The following is a 13,363-nucleotide window of genomic DNA, read 5'->3' as shown; positions in this document are numbered from 1 at the left end:
AACTCTACCCGTCAGTAAAACGTTCCCTGATTTATCGCATTCTCTCTAGTGTCCACCAGGGGGCGACTCCTCCGGTTGTATAGAAGTCTATGAGAAAATGACTCTACTTCTCTCTTGATTTATTACCTCAGTAAACATTGTAAACATGAGTTTATGGTCTCAATCTCTAGTTTCAAGTCTTCTTCAATACAGCATGATGTTCATTTAGTAAATGATGGTCCATTTAGAGTCAAACAGACCATAAAGCAGGGGATGCTTTAGGGGCGGGGCTTACTATGATTGACAGGTCTCTAAAAACCTGAGAGAAGATAACGACGGAGAAATCACATCAAAACATCAGTCCACAAACCAATGAGTGACATCACGATGACGACGTCTACGTCTTATAAACAGTTTGTTTTTTAGCCCATTTTGTTGTGTTTCTACTCACTAAATCTATATCTTATCCTTTATTTGCAGTTTTAACACTTTATTGTTTGTCTAAATGTCGTCTCTTTGCTCGTCTGCACATGGTGATCTTGTCACACTTACACCAACACGAATACTCAGCATATATTCCGTATATACTTCCTGCACGCTCCCTCATGGAGCCTTCTGTAGAACTCATCAGTACGTCTCTGATGTTCCTCGTCGTGTTGAGGACATGTTGTCCTCTCAGACGTCACCACTGAGGTCAGAGCGGCGGTGGATTTAACGGTGTTTTACGTGCCGCTGACATCCACCAGCACGACTCACGTTAACGCCGCGGGGCCTCGAATTCAGGAGGACGACGTGAAACCTGAGGAGGCCGAACCGGTCGATACCTTCGACCTCTTTCTCTCTCTCTGTCACCGTAAATTCTCTCCTGCTTTGTGGTAACTTGCCCTGAAGGTGGCTGTGGAGGAAAGGTCAAAGGGGTCAATAAAATCAAGAGGTCATCCTCCCAGAAAAAGCTCTCATCAATCTGCATCTGATGCTCCCAGAGTTCTGTCTTCTCTGCTCTCATCCTGTGGACGTCTTCAGCAATACGACACGTCGGAGCCAATTGTTAACAAAGTAACACGTCCTCCTCTCTCGCTTCCTGTTTCCTGTCTCTCAACCGTCAACTGTCCAGTAAAGGTGAAAATAACAAGAAATGATCTTTGAAAAACAACAATTATCCGTTAAATGCGGAGCCGTGTGAAGAGCGATTTTAATGTGCTGAAAACACGAACGCACTTTGTTCACGACACTAATTACCGACACATTTAAAATCAAACAGGAAACAAAATGAATACAAAAACAAGTGATGTCATTTTTTTGTGTTTTGTGAAGACTTCCCGTAGATCTCAGGGAATTACCCACAATTCCTAGCGTTGTGACGTTAAACACGGGATAACAAGTGGAAGTAGACAGAGAGGTGACCCGTGTGTGTTCGTCGTATTATATTCACTCACAAACATTAAGGATTTAAGATGGAACATAGAAACAACAGCATTTTATATTTTATTTGATATTGAAGCTGTTTTGGCAAAAATAAGAAAACAGATTATTTGACGATGACCTCATCTCGTTCAAATCAGAGAGTCAAATAATTCATAACATGTTATGACGTCATGGTGACGTGATATGTTGCAGCAAAGTGTTGTCTCGTTCGTATTTACGCCGTTTTAAGCCTGATAGCGTCTCACACTCGACCACTTACCAGGTGACCTCAGCTGAGTCCCTGAGGGTCCAGGGTTAAGGTCTCAGGGGGGCAGCAGTTGTGACAGTTATTGTCTTCATGGCACCTTCTTCTTCTTCTTCTTCTTCTTCTTCTTCCTCCTTATTTTCTGTCTCCTGGCAGCCGGATTCCGTTAAGTTGCATCGCTGCCTCCTTCTGGAGCCGGTCCGTCGCTGACCGTAGAACTCCAGCTGATGTATCAACATGAAACACAATACCTGTAAGTATGTCAATGTATGACAGCGTTCCATGTCATCACATCGATCAGTGTTACGACCTTGTTTCTATGGTTTGTTGCTGCAGCTCTCAAACAGACGTTCAGCCTGCAGCTCTCCTGGCTGAACGTCTCAGAGTGTGCAGTCGGTTGTATCCGCTCAGCGACAGACACACTTTACTTTAGTGCAGCAAACAGTGTTCTGCAGCTGTGACTGTTTGCGGCTCATGACGGTGGAAATAGTTGAATCATTCAGAGCTGAATGTTGCCGACACGCTGACCTGCAGCTTGTTCTCCCGTTAGGACCAAACACACACATGTCGGGTAGTGTGGCGCGCACAAAGCAAAGCTGAAGTCACTCCAACCGTCGCCACGTGAGAGCGTCTGTGCTGTTCGCTTCTGTTTTCAGGCCCGTTGTCCTCGGCTCTACATCTGTGCGCTGTAGATTCATATTTCATATTTGAAAACTTCACACATAGCAGATAAAACAAGGAGTTTTGCGAGCTGTGCACTCTGTCAACTTTTAATTTTAAATGTTGGTCTTTTACTGTGCATTGCATTGTGGGAAGGCAGCGTGTATAGAACACAGTGTGTTTTGTTTGAATCTGCAGCAGCGTCTCTCTGCTGGTTGGGTTTGAGTAGTGATGCTGCCACCTTGTGTCTGAGTGTGATTACTGCACCAACTACACGTTTCAACATGTTTAACCTCAACTAGCACACCGGCTGACGTCATGGGACCAGCATGGGGGGGGGGGGGGGGGGGGGGGGGCTCTGATCAATCTGAAGGAGACTGTTGACAAGATTTGAAGGCAGAAATAAATTTCTCCAGAAATATCTTTTTATTTCCGCTTTTCCTTTTTGTCATTCTTCTTCTTCAGAGATATTTAAACAGAACTCCTGTCGGTCCAGTTACAGATCAGACGTGTTTCAGGTTCTTTAAAAGTAAAGCATGAAGAAGTGAGAAGCAACCAATAAAATGCTCTTATTTAATTGTACTTTCTGAAAATGTTAAATCCAAATAGAGGTCCGGCCTTCAGTCACAGTCGTGTGATGCTAATAAAAACATAATGAGCCGATACTTTAATATAACATGTGAAAGTCAAGTCTGGTGCTCAGTGTTTACGTCATTAATCTTTTGTTTGTATCTCAGAGTCACATGGAAACCAAACCGAACGTAGTTTAACAGCATCTCCAGCAGAGAGCAGCACGGATCTATAGAGCCGCTGTCTGGAGGACCACGATGGTGTTTTGCTGTTACATTCCTCACAAGGAGGCGTGTGAAGCGCAGGAAGGAGGTGATTGGTTGGGTCCCTTACTTCTCTTCATCATCCTCATTTCCTTTTTTGATTTCTTCACATGTTCCTCTTCCTCCTTCTTATGTCTCCTGCTTCTCTTTATCCGTATTTCCTCTTTTGGTCGTTCTCTTTCCCTCCTCATACCTCCTTCTTGTGTCTCCTTTTCCTAACTACCCTCCTCATTTCCTCATTTCCTCTTTTGGTTCCTAGTTTATTTACCTCCTCTCCCTTTCTACACCTGACCTGTACTGAATTGAACACCATCTCATGTCTTTTTTGTTTTTTTATGTTTCAGAAACGTTTCCACACTGAGAAGAAAAATCCTCCGAATAAAAATTACATTTCAAAATAGAATCAGTTAATTTCACTTCATCCCTTATTGCACAGAAATATATGAGACACAAAGTGTCTGAAAACACTCTGAAGTCTGACCTGACCTTTTTGTGGTAAATCAGAGAATGTAAGATGATGAAGTGATCTGTAAATCCTCTGCACATCTCGTGTGCGTTTTGTCCGTGAGTGCGAACACGCTGCGCTCCCCCACGCAGCTCTGCAGCCCACACACACTGATCTCAGATCAAAAGGTGGATCTGCATCAGCAAACGGCACAGAAGTGAAGAACCAACGCTGCTGTAAAGTATCTGCTAACGGGGAGGGCAGCGGAGGACGCCTGAGCCTACACACACACACACACACACACGCACACGCACACGCACACGCACACGCACACGCACACGCACACGCGCACACACACACGCACACGCACACGCACACGCACACGCGCACACACACACGCACACGCACACGCACACGCACACGCACACGCACACGCACACGCGCACACACACACGCACACACACACACACACGCACACACACACGCACACACTCCTCCACTCTTTAATAAACTATATGCTTCAGACTTTATGGACCATAGTCAGGCAGCAACCTCCTGTTCGACCGAGTAAACTTGTGACTAAAGCCTCGAGTTCCCGGCTGCCATCTTGGATTACGGCCGTCACCATCTTGTTTTTTATGCAACCAGTGAACAGGAAGTGACCATATTTGGACTGAGGAGGAGTGACGTAGAGACGCCGTGTACGTCTCTGGTAGAGACCTGTCAATCACTGTGTAGCCCCGCCCCTAAAGCATCCCCTGCTTTATGGTCTGTTTGACTCTAAATGGACCATCATTTACTAAATGAACATCATGCTGTATTGAAGAAGACTTGAAACTAGAGATTGAGACCATAAACTCATGTTTACAATGTTTACTGAGGTAATAAATCAAGAGAGAAGTAGAGTCATTTTCTCATAGACTTCTATACAACCAGAGGAGTCGCCTCCTGGTGGACACTAGAGAGAATGCAGCTGTAAGCGGTTGACTCCTAGTTCACCGTGGAGGCATGAGAGAAAAACAAAGTCCTCTTCAATAATTCAAAGGTAACAGGATGAGTAACTGATGTCCAGAATGCATGAGGCAAAACTATATTAAAACATGATTGATTGCACCTTAAAAAACGAAGTTCACCTGTTTTGTGACGCTCTGAATGAAGCTGTAGAAGTTGTTCTCGTCTGATGCGACGGATTGTGAACGTTAGCTCAGATTACTGAGCGCTCACAGAAGCTTCAGCATTATTATTATATCAGTTTCAGAGACACGGAGCTGCTCTCCGTCCTCCTCTGCATGTATTTATAACAGCAGAGTTCAGGAGAGTATAATTAGTCGGAGCGATTAGAGGTGTGTGTGTGTGTGTGTGTGTGTGTGTGTGTGTGTGTGTGTGTGTGTGTGTGTGTGTGGATGTGATGCCGTATGTATTGTTGCGTGTGTTGGTGTGTGTATCATTTAGTGTGTGTTTGTCTTCAGGGACATTCACACGCAGAAAAGTATCATCGCAGCTGCTATTAAACCTCCCACTAATTTAAGTGTGTGTGTGTGTGTGTGTGTGTGTGCAGATTGATGTCTCTGTACAGTGAGATCCATGTTCATGTGTGGGCGACTGTCACGTGAAAGTGTGTGTGTGCTGTTCATGTAGTGAATAGAAGAAACGAACACTTTAAAGGGGACATTCTATGCTCATTTTCAGGTTCTTGTATTTTCGGCTGTCGGCCTGTCTTCTCTTTTCGTGGGCGGTGGAATGGTGCATTTTAAATGTTGCTGTCGCAAGGAATTGTGGGACGGCAATATCTTCTTTCCTTCGGTGGATGGTCCAGTGTATCCTATGCTAAAGGAGCTAGGAAAGGAAGCATTGAAGCACCTTTCCTTAACATTTAGAGAATTCAAACAGCTCTTATCGTGGCCGCCACTTAGATACTTCAGGCTCATTTTAATCAGTTCGGAACCTTCTGAAGCAAATAATCCTGTGACTGCAGGCCGTGGGCGTAATATTGTAATGAGCCGGCATGAGCCAGAGGGAGGGGAGACGAATCTGATCGGCTTTTAGAATCACGTTCTCTGATCTAGACGGCCCACAAAAAAACTGGATGAGTTTTCTTATTTTACAGTTTGAGGGTTGAAGGCAGGCGGCTACCTCCAGAGAAGAGCTTCATGTGTTAAAGCTGTATTCTCTCTAGTGGCCACCAGGGGGCGACTCCTCTGGTTGTATAGAAGTCTATGAGAAAATGACTCTACTTCTCTCTTGATTTATTACCTCAGTAAACATTGTAAACATGAGTTTATGGTCTCAATCTCTAGTTTCAAGTCTTCTTCAATACAGCATGATGTTCATTTAGTAAATGATGGTCCATTTAGAGTCACACAGACCATAAAGCAGGGGATGCTTTAGGGCGGGGCTTACTGTGATTGACAGGTCTCTACCACGACGTCACTCCTTCTCAGTCCACATATGGTCACTTCCTGTTCACTGGTTGCAAAGAACCAAGATGGCGACGGCCAAAACACCTGAATAGAGGCTTCAAAACATCAGTCTACAAACCAATGGGTGACGTCACCACGACAAAGTCCACTTCTTATACAGTCAGAAAACGTTAAGAAAAGTCGTGATGAAGGAATGATGAATGCGTTTAACAACAAAACTCAATATTCAAACTGCCACACAACTCGGATGTTCACTACTTCACAAACAAAAGCATCTTCACTGAGACGTTTAAAACTCTTCAGACTGTTCTCACTGATGCTCTGATGCCTGATTCCACCTGAATGCAGCTTGTAGCACCAAGTTGGAATAATCAATCCAGTTTCCCCGTCATAATTCAGACAGTTAGACGCTGATGTGGACCCTGTTAACGAGTCAGACGCTCACACAATGAGGCTGATACATCAATGCATGAACATCTGTAACATCTTCTTTCTTCTTCCTCTGAGGCTTTCAGGTTGGAAACGTAATGTAGCCGGAGTTATTGAAACATTACTTTTCTCATCAGTTTCTACAGAGAGAGAGAGAGAGAGAGAGAGAGAGAGAGAGCGAGAGAGAGAGAGAGAGGGAGAGAGAGAGAGTTGGAGTGAGTAATACAACAGAACAAAGAGGAAGATTGTGAAAAGAAAAGATCCAAAGAGTCATCCTCCTCCTCCTCCTCCTCCTCCTCCTCCTCCTCCTCCTCCTCCTCCCAAAATGGCGGTCCGTGGGATTCTGGTTTCCTGCTTGTGATGTCATCTTTATGCGTCGAGCCCGAGGCCGACGTCAGAGAAGAAACTGGAGCAGCAAGTGGCCTTCTGACGCTCCCTTCCTTTTCTCCTTTTCTCCTCTTTTCTCGCCTCCCTTCTGCTCCTCTTCTGTCCTCTTTTTTTCCATCCTCCCTCCTCATCTTCCTCTCCTCCTTATATTCTCTTTCTGTACCAGTTGTATAAACTGAATTCATAAGAACGGAAGGAAGCAGAAATTAAAAACTGTGAAGGAGGAGAAGTTACACCAGAAGGAAGAAAGAGATTTACATCACAGGGACAAGAGGGATGAGGAGGAGAGGAGGCGGAAACAAACGGAGACACATAACAGGAGGAGGAGAAGCAGCAGATGGAGGAAGATGAGGAGCAGAGGGAGGGGAAGGAGAAGCTTAGGAGGGAGGAAAGGGAGGAAGTAGAGGTGGGAGGAGGAACAGCAAGTGGAAATAAATGAGGAGAGGAAGATGGAGGGGGTGCAAGAGGGAGAAGGAGATAGAGGAAGAGAAGGGAAGGGAGGAAGAATAGGAGGTATTGGAGAAGGAAGTGGACGAGGAGCAGCAGCAGCAGGAGGAGGAGGAGGAGGAGGAGGAGCAGTGGGCTGCAGGTGCAGCAACAGAAGTGCAGGATGCTGATGAACAGAACCATCAGAGAGTAGAGAAAAGCAGTGAGCGCTCACTCTGCTGCTGTTTTCAGCCTCCGCTCACAGCTCCGCTCTCCTTCATTTCTAATTGAATGAATCAATGAAGTGATGGATTCTATTCAACACATTCAGAAACTGTTACTGGAGGTTATACGAGCTGTTCTGATCGGCTACAAACAGACTACAGACAAGACAGAGGGGAGACACTCATCATCGTATTATTTGTTGTTGACAATATTACAACACGTCTGCTCAGAGGATGAAGATGTGTCTCAGGATGGACAGCGAAACTTCAGGATCAGGTTTTATTCTTATTTTTTTTTTTTTAATTTACAGACAGGAAATGATGTCATACCTGCGACTCCCTTTAGACGGCCTGTTTCTCACAGATTGTTTTAGTCTCTGGTTCATTCTGTCCAGTGACGGTGATGATGTAATGAGCTGTAGCTGCAGGTTAATACCTGGTGCTTTGATCTCTTTATAACCTTCAGCACATAGAGAGGAGTGAACGTGTAGAGTTTGGTGTGTGTAAGAGCTGCTGAAGGAGATTTATCATCAGAGTCTGAGAACAAACTCATTGAGAGAAAACGTCCTTTAAAGAGACGTTTAGTTCATTACAGACATTTAGAGACTCTACAGGTGAAGAGTTAACACATGAACTCATAGAGATCACCATGAAGCTTCACCACTTCATCACTCACACTAAGAGGAGGAGTTACTGTGTTACACGTTTTCTGTTTAAATATGCAAATGAAGCATTATGTAAAGCCTTTTGGTGATTTTAGGAGAAATCTACGGACGTAAATAAATAAAGTTATAAAATAAACGTTTTCCTTCCTCTAGTCTGAAAGAAGACGAGTTATGGAAGCAATAATAGATCAAAATATATTAATTAATCAAATTATCATTTTTTTTGCCTGTAGTTTCTCATCTTCAATCATAACTTCAGCATCGTAAACAATAATAGTCTTTTATTTCAATTCAAATCACATTTAGTTTTAGTTCAGAGGGCATGATTTTGTTTCATATTCATCCTTATTCAGTGTTTTGGTTCATTATGTAAAAAAAGGGTTGATTGAAATCTTTCATTTATATCTTTTTATTAATAATCCTCAGACTAGAATCCTGGCAGCAGTTACATTGAAGCTCTGTTAAAAACGAGAAGCAGCGACAGAGTGATCGCTCCTGTTTGGTCGTAGAGGATCTTTGAAGCCGTCTGCGGCCACAGCTCTCAGCAGCGTTCTGATGACAGAGACTGGTGTGTGTGTGTGTGAGTGTGTGTGTGTGAGTGTGTGTATGTGAGTGTGAGTGTGAGTGTGTGTGTGTGAGTGTGTGTGTGTGTGTGTGTGATGGGGATTATCGTTACTCTGCAGCGGAGCATAGAGGACGGATTCACAACACAGGTGATTTCATTTTTATCAAAGCTTTCACCTTCATTTCCCGCGTGACGACAGCTCGTTGTGTTTAAAGGCAGAGCGCACGTGCATGCGTGTATTCGTGTGCGTGTGTGTATGTGTGTGTGTTACGCTCCGGATGATTGTCCGCAGAACAAAAAAAGATCAACTTCAGCCCCGTGATTTTCTTTCTTTATGTATTTTTTATTTACAGTCAGACATGATTGAAACCCGTCCCGTTTCACGGTGGTGATTTCATTCCGGAGCGCTCGTGCTCACGCTTGCCTCGTTAATTAGCACTGACGGTTAATTGGTTTTCCCGTCACATAATGCCGGAACACCGCGAGCAGAATGAGAGCAGAAATAAATGCCCATGAATGCTCTCGTGATGTTCCTGCAGACGCTCCTTGAACGCGTCACCGATGATGACGAGCAGCGGGAGGATGTATTGATCTCATTGGGTGGTGTATTGATCTTCTATATTATTGCTGTATAGCTTTGATATGTGTGTTATTCCCTCTGGATGATGTATTTCAATTGTGAGTTTTCAGTGTGAGTCATGCTGTAATATATCCTTTAATTAGTCAGCCTGTTGTATATTAAGCTTTAGTGAACGCTGTCTTCTCATATCAATGATGAGAATGATCACAGATGCTCTGGTTAGGTTCTATAGAAGTCTATGAGAAAATGACTCTACTTCTCTCTTGATTTATTACCTCAGTAAACATTGTAAACATGAGTTTATGGTCTCAATCTCTAGTTTCAAGTCTTCTTCAATACAGCATGATGTTCATTTAGTACATGATGGTCCATTTAGAGTCACACAGACCATAAAGCAGGGGATGCTTTAGGGGCGGGGCTACACGGTGATTGACAGGTCGATGTATACGTGTCTCTACATCACTCCTCCTCAGTCCTAATATGGTCACTTCCTGTTCACTGGTTGCAAAAACAACATGGCGACGCTGTAATCCAAGATGGCGACAGCGAAATCGCCGAACTCAGTGCTTCAAAACATCAGCCCGCAAACCAATGAGTGACGTCACCATGACTACGTCCACTTCTTTTTATATATATTTTCTTTTCAACCAGTGAACAGGAAGTGACCATATCTGGACTGAGGAGGAGTACTACCCTGAGCCTTCCACTTAGCACTCATTGTATTCGTATTAGCTTGTTGCACTTATTGTATGTTTGTTTCTGTACGTCTGCTCTGGTTTATGCTCTTAGATACTTGTTTAGCAAAGGAGATGCACTTATGACTTCTGGTGACTAGTAGTTCTCTTGAATACCGATGTTGAATACACTTCTTGTAAGTCGCTTTGGATGAAAGCGTCTGCTGAATGACTGTAATGTAATGAGGAGTGACTAGACACTGTCTCTGGTAGAGACCTGTCAATCACCGTGTAGCCCGGCTACACTGGTCTTGAAATAATCTCCAAACCGTGATATTTATTTGTTAACATCACTACTGTGATTAGTCTTTACTCTGTCTCGCCCTGCCTCGGTCTTGGTCTTGGTCTTGGTCTTGGTCTTGGTCTTGGTCTTGGTCTTGGTCTTGGTCTTGGTCTTGACTCTGATTTGGCTTCTTTAAGATCATGTGACTGAGGTCAGACGACTTGTCTTTATAGAATGTTATATAATATTCCTGTGATGTTCTGCAGCCTCTCTTCATGATATCTATAGAGGTACATCGATGGTATTTGTGTGGAAGCTGTCTAGTCTACATGAGTTCAGAGTTGTGAGTCACGTGATTCTTCTGTAGCAGAGCTGCAACGATTAATCGATTAATCATCGTTTCGTAATTTTCAAGCTAAACTACCAAACATCTGCTGGTTCCAGCTTCTCAAATGTGAGGATTTCCTGCCTGTCGATATGAGACAGTGAATTATTTGACTGTTGATTGGACAAACTCAGACGATAGAAGGCTTAAGATCATTTTTTTAAACAATACATTAATTGATGAGAAATAATTTGTTCTAACCCAAATATATTTACTGCCATAGGAGGCCGCCAAGAGGTATGTTCATGTGAAAAAGGTTATTATATTTAAATTTCTTTTTCTTTTCTTTTATTTGATTATGTTTTATATTTTATTTATTTTTATTTTATGTTTTTGTTACTACCGGCGACATACACAAGTTAGTTTGTAACTCTATCACAGTGAATCCTATGATATATCTTTATATCTCGTTCCCGTCTCTGATTCTGCAGCATTTGTTTTCTCCATAATATTTGTATAATATTCCAGATTGAAGCTCGTGTCCTTTAGCGTTTGTGCCACAGTCTCTGCGTCCTCTGTAACGTGTGATGTTTGTGCGGTAAACCAGCGGTGATGTGATTTCTGCACTTGTCGCCGCGTGACTGTGTGCGTTTTTCTTCTCTGCTCTCGACACACACACACACACACACACACACACACACACACACACACACACACACACACACACACACACACACACACACACACACTTTTTTTCCTCCCTCCTTTCACTCTTCTGCTCCCACCTCCTCCATCCATCTATCCAGGCTGCCAGTCTGGACTCGACACCTCCTCCCCTCCGTCCTCCTCTTCTTCCTACGGCAGAATAGCGGAGGAGAAAAAAAACAAGCTAATATTTTACCAGTGATAATAACCAGAGCTCCGTCCATTCTCACGCGCATACAGAGAGAGAGAGAGAGAGAGAGAGAGAGAGAGAGAGAGAGAGAGAGAGAGAGAGAGAGAGAGAGAGGGGGGGGCATCATCAGCGCTGCAGCAGCGGATCGCTCGGCTGTCAGACGCAGAGGAATGATAATTAGAAAGAGATTGACTCGGCAACAAGAAGAAAAAGAGGAAGAAGAAGGAGGAGGAGGAGGAAGAGGAGCCGGGCCTGCATCAGTGAGGCGAGCAAAGGAATACATGAAGAAAGAGAGAGGGAGAGAAGGAAGGAGCGGATTGATCATAATCTGATCGAGAAGACGGCGCAGACGAGTTTACTGTGTTTTTTTTTTCTTTTTTTTCCGGAGGGAGATGATGGTGACAGCAGCAGCGGAGGAGGAGATGGAGGGATGAGCAGGGATCAATAATCCGCTCTCCTCCTCTTCCTCCAACCCCCACCTTCATCCCTCCATCACCTCTGCAGGAGCCGCTGAAACCTGTGAGACTCTTCCTGGTCTTTATTCCTTCTGATTTTTTTCTGGGTGCTGCATCGTGTCTCTGTGCGTGTGTGTGTGTGTGTGTGTGTGTGTGTTTGTGCGTGCGTATGTGCGCACACACGCTCGTATTTGTGTCATGTATGTGCGACTGTTGGCCAAATAGGCCATGAGGACTTTTATGCGAGTGTGTATGTGCATGTGCAGTCTGTGTAGTGTGCGACCAATGCATGGGCTTGTGTGTGATCTGCTTCACGTGTATGCGTGCGTGCACATACGTGATGCGTGAGCTGCCGTGTGTGTGAAATATGTGTGGGCTGTATGAACTGTGTGTGTGTGTGTGTGTGTGTGTGTGTGTGTGTGTGTGTGTGTGTGTGTGTGTGTGTCGATGGCAGATAACATGACTGTGAAATTGGCCAATTAAAGAAAAGTCCAGCTACTGTTGAATATAAAAATCCCAATACGAGAAAAAACCCTGTTCGACCCGCCGGCACTCTGATAAACGCTGTGATGTGTAAAGTACGTATACTGCACGAAGAGTGAGGATTTATTTCAGAGCTCGTTTTGCAATTTAAAACCCAGAAAATGTAATTATGTCGTACGTTAAATGACTCATTTAGAACAAGCTCACGTTAAAGGATCGAGTAACTCAAACTACTGAGCATTAAGTTCATTAATGACTTTGGAAAACAGGGAAACTTAAACATGCAAAAGGTCTTTTGTTTGTTTGTTGTTGGCCTCTAGTGGCTTGAACACAACATTGACATATCGACACCTTTTATGTTGAATACATCCAGCAGTCACACAGCAACGTGACCATCCATTCAGTCTTTGTGCTTGTGGCACCTCCAGTACTCTCTCTCTCTCTTTCAGCTCTGCTTTTGGTCTCCACCACCTCCTGAGACGAATCTGTCTCTTTAGCTGCTAAATGCTCCACTATGTTCACCAGCTAGTGTCTGTCTGTGTCTGTCTGCTGTCTGCTGCTGAGCAGGTAGAGTACAGTGCTGTTCTTTTTACAGCTTCTTCTCTGAAAACGACGCTATAAGAGCAGCGAGCACGAACCAAAACAGTAAAGTTGTGGCCGGACGGACAAACGAGGAGCTGAAACTCCATAAATCTCCATAAATTCTGTGGAAGTTTGTCACTACCCGAGCCAGACTTCACAGAATTCACAGCTATAAATTCATAGAAGTTGATAAACTATTTATTCAATTCGAAAAAATTGTGCCATTTGTTATGTCACAATCACACTTACTTACTTTACTACGTTACTAAACGCACGCCTCGGTTTCTGCCGTCGCTTCGTAAACCGTGTGTTTGGAAACCGAAACATGAACCAAAGGATCTGCAGAGAGAGAGAGAGAGAGAGAGAGAGAGAGAGAGAGAGAGA

The sequence above is a fragment of the Pholis gunnellus genome (assembly GCF_910591455.1).
Source record: "Pholis gunnellus genome assembly, chromosome: 2".
In the NCBI taxonomy this organism is placed as follows: domain Eukaryota; kingdom Metazoa; phylum Chordata; class Actinopteri; order Perciformes; family Pholidae; genus Pholis; species Pholis gunnellus.
Note: the sequence above shows the minus strand (reverse complement) of the source record.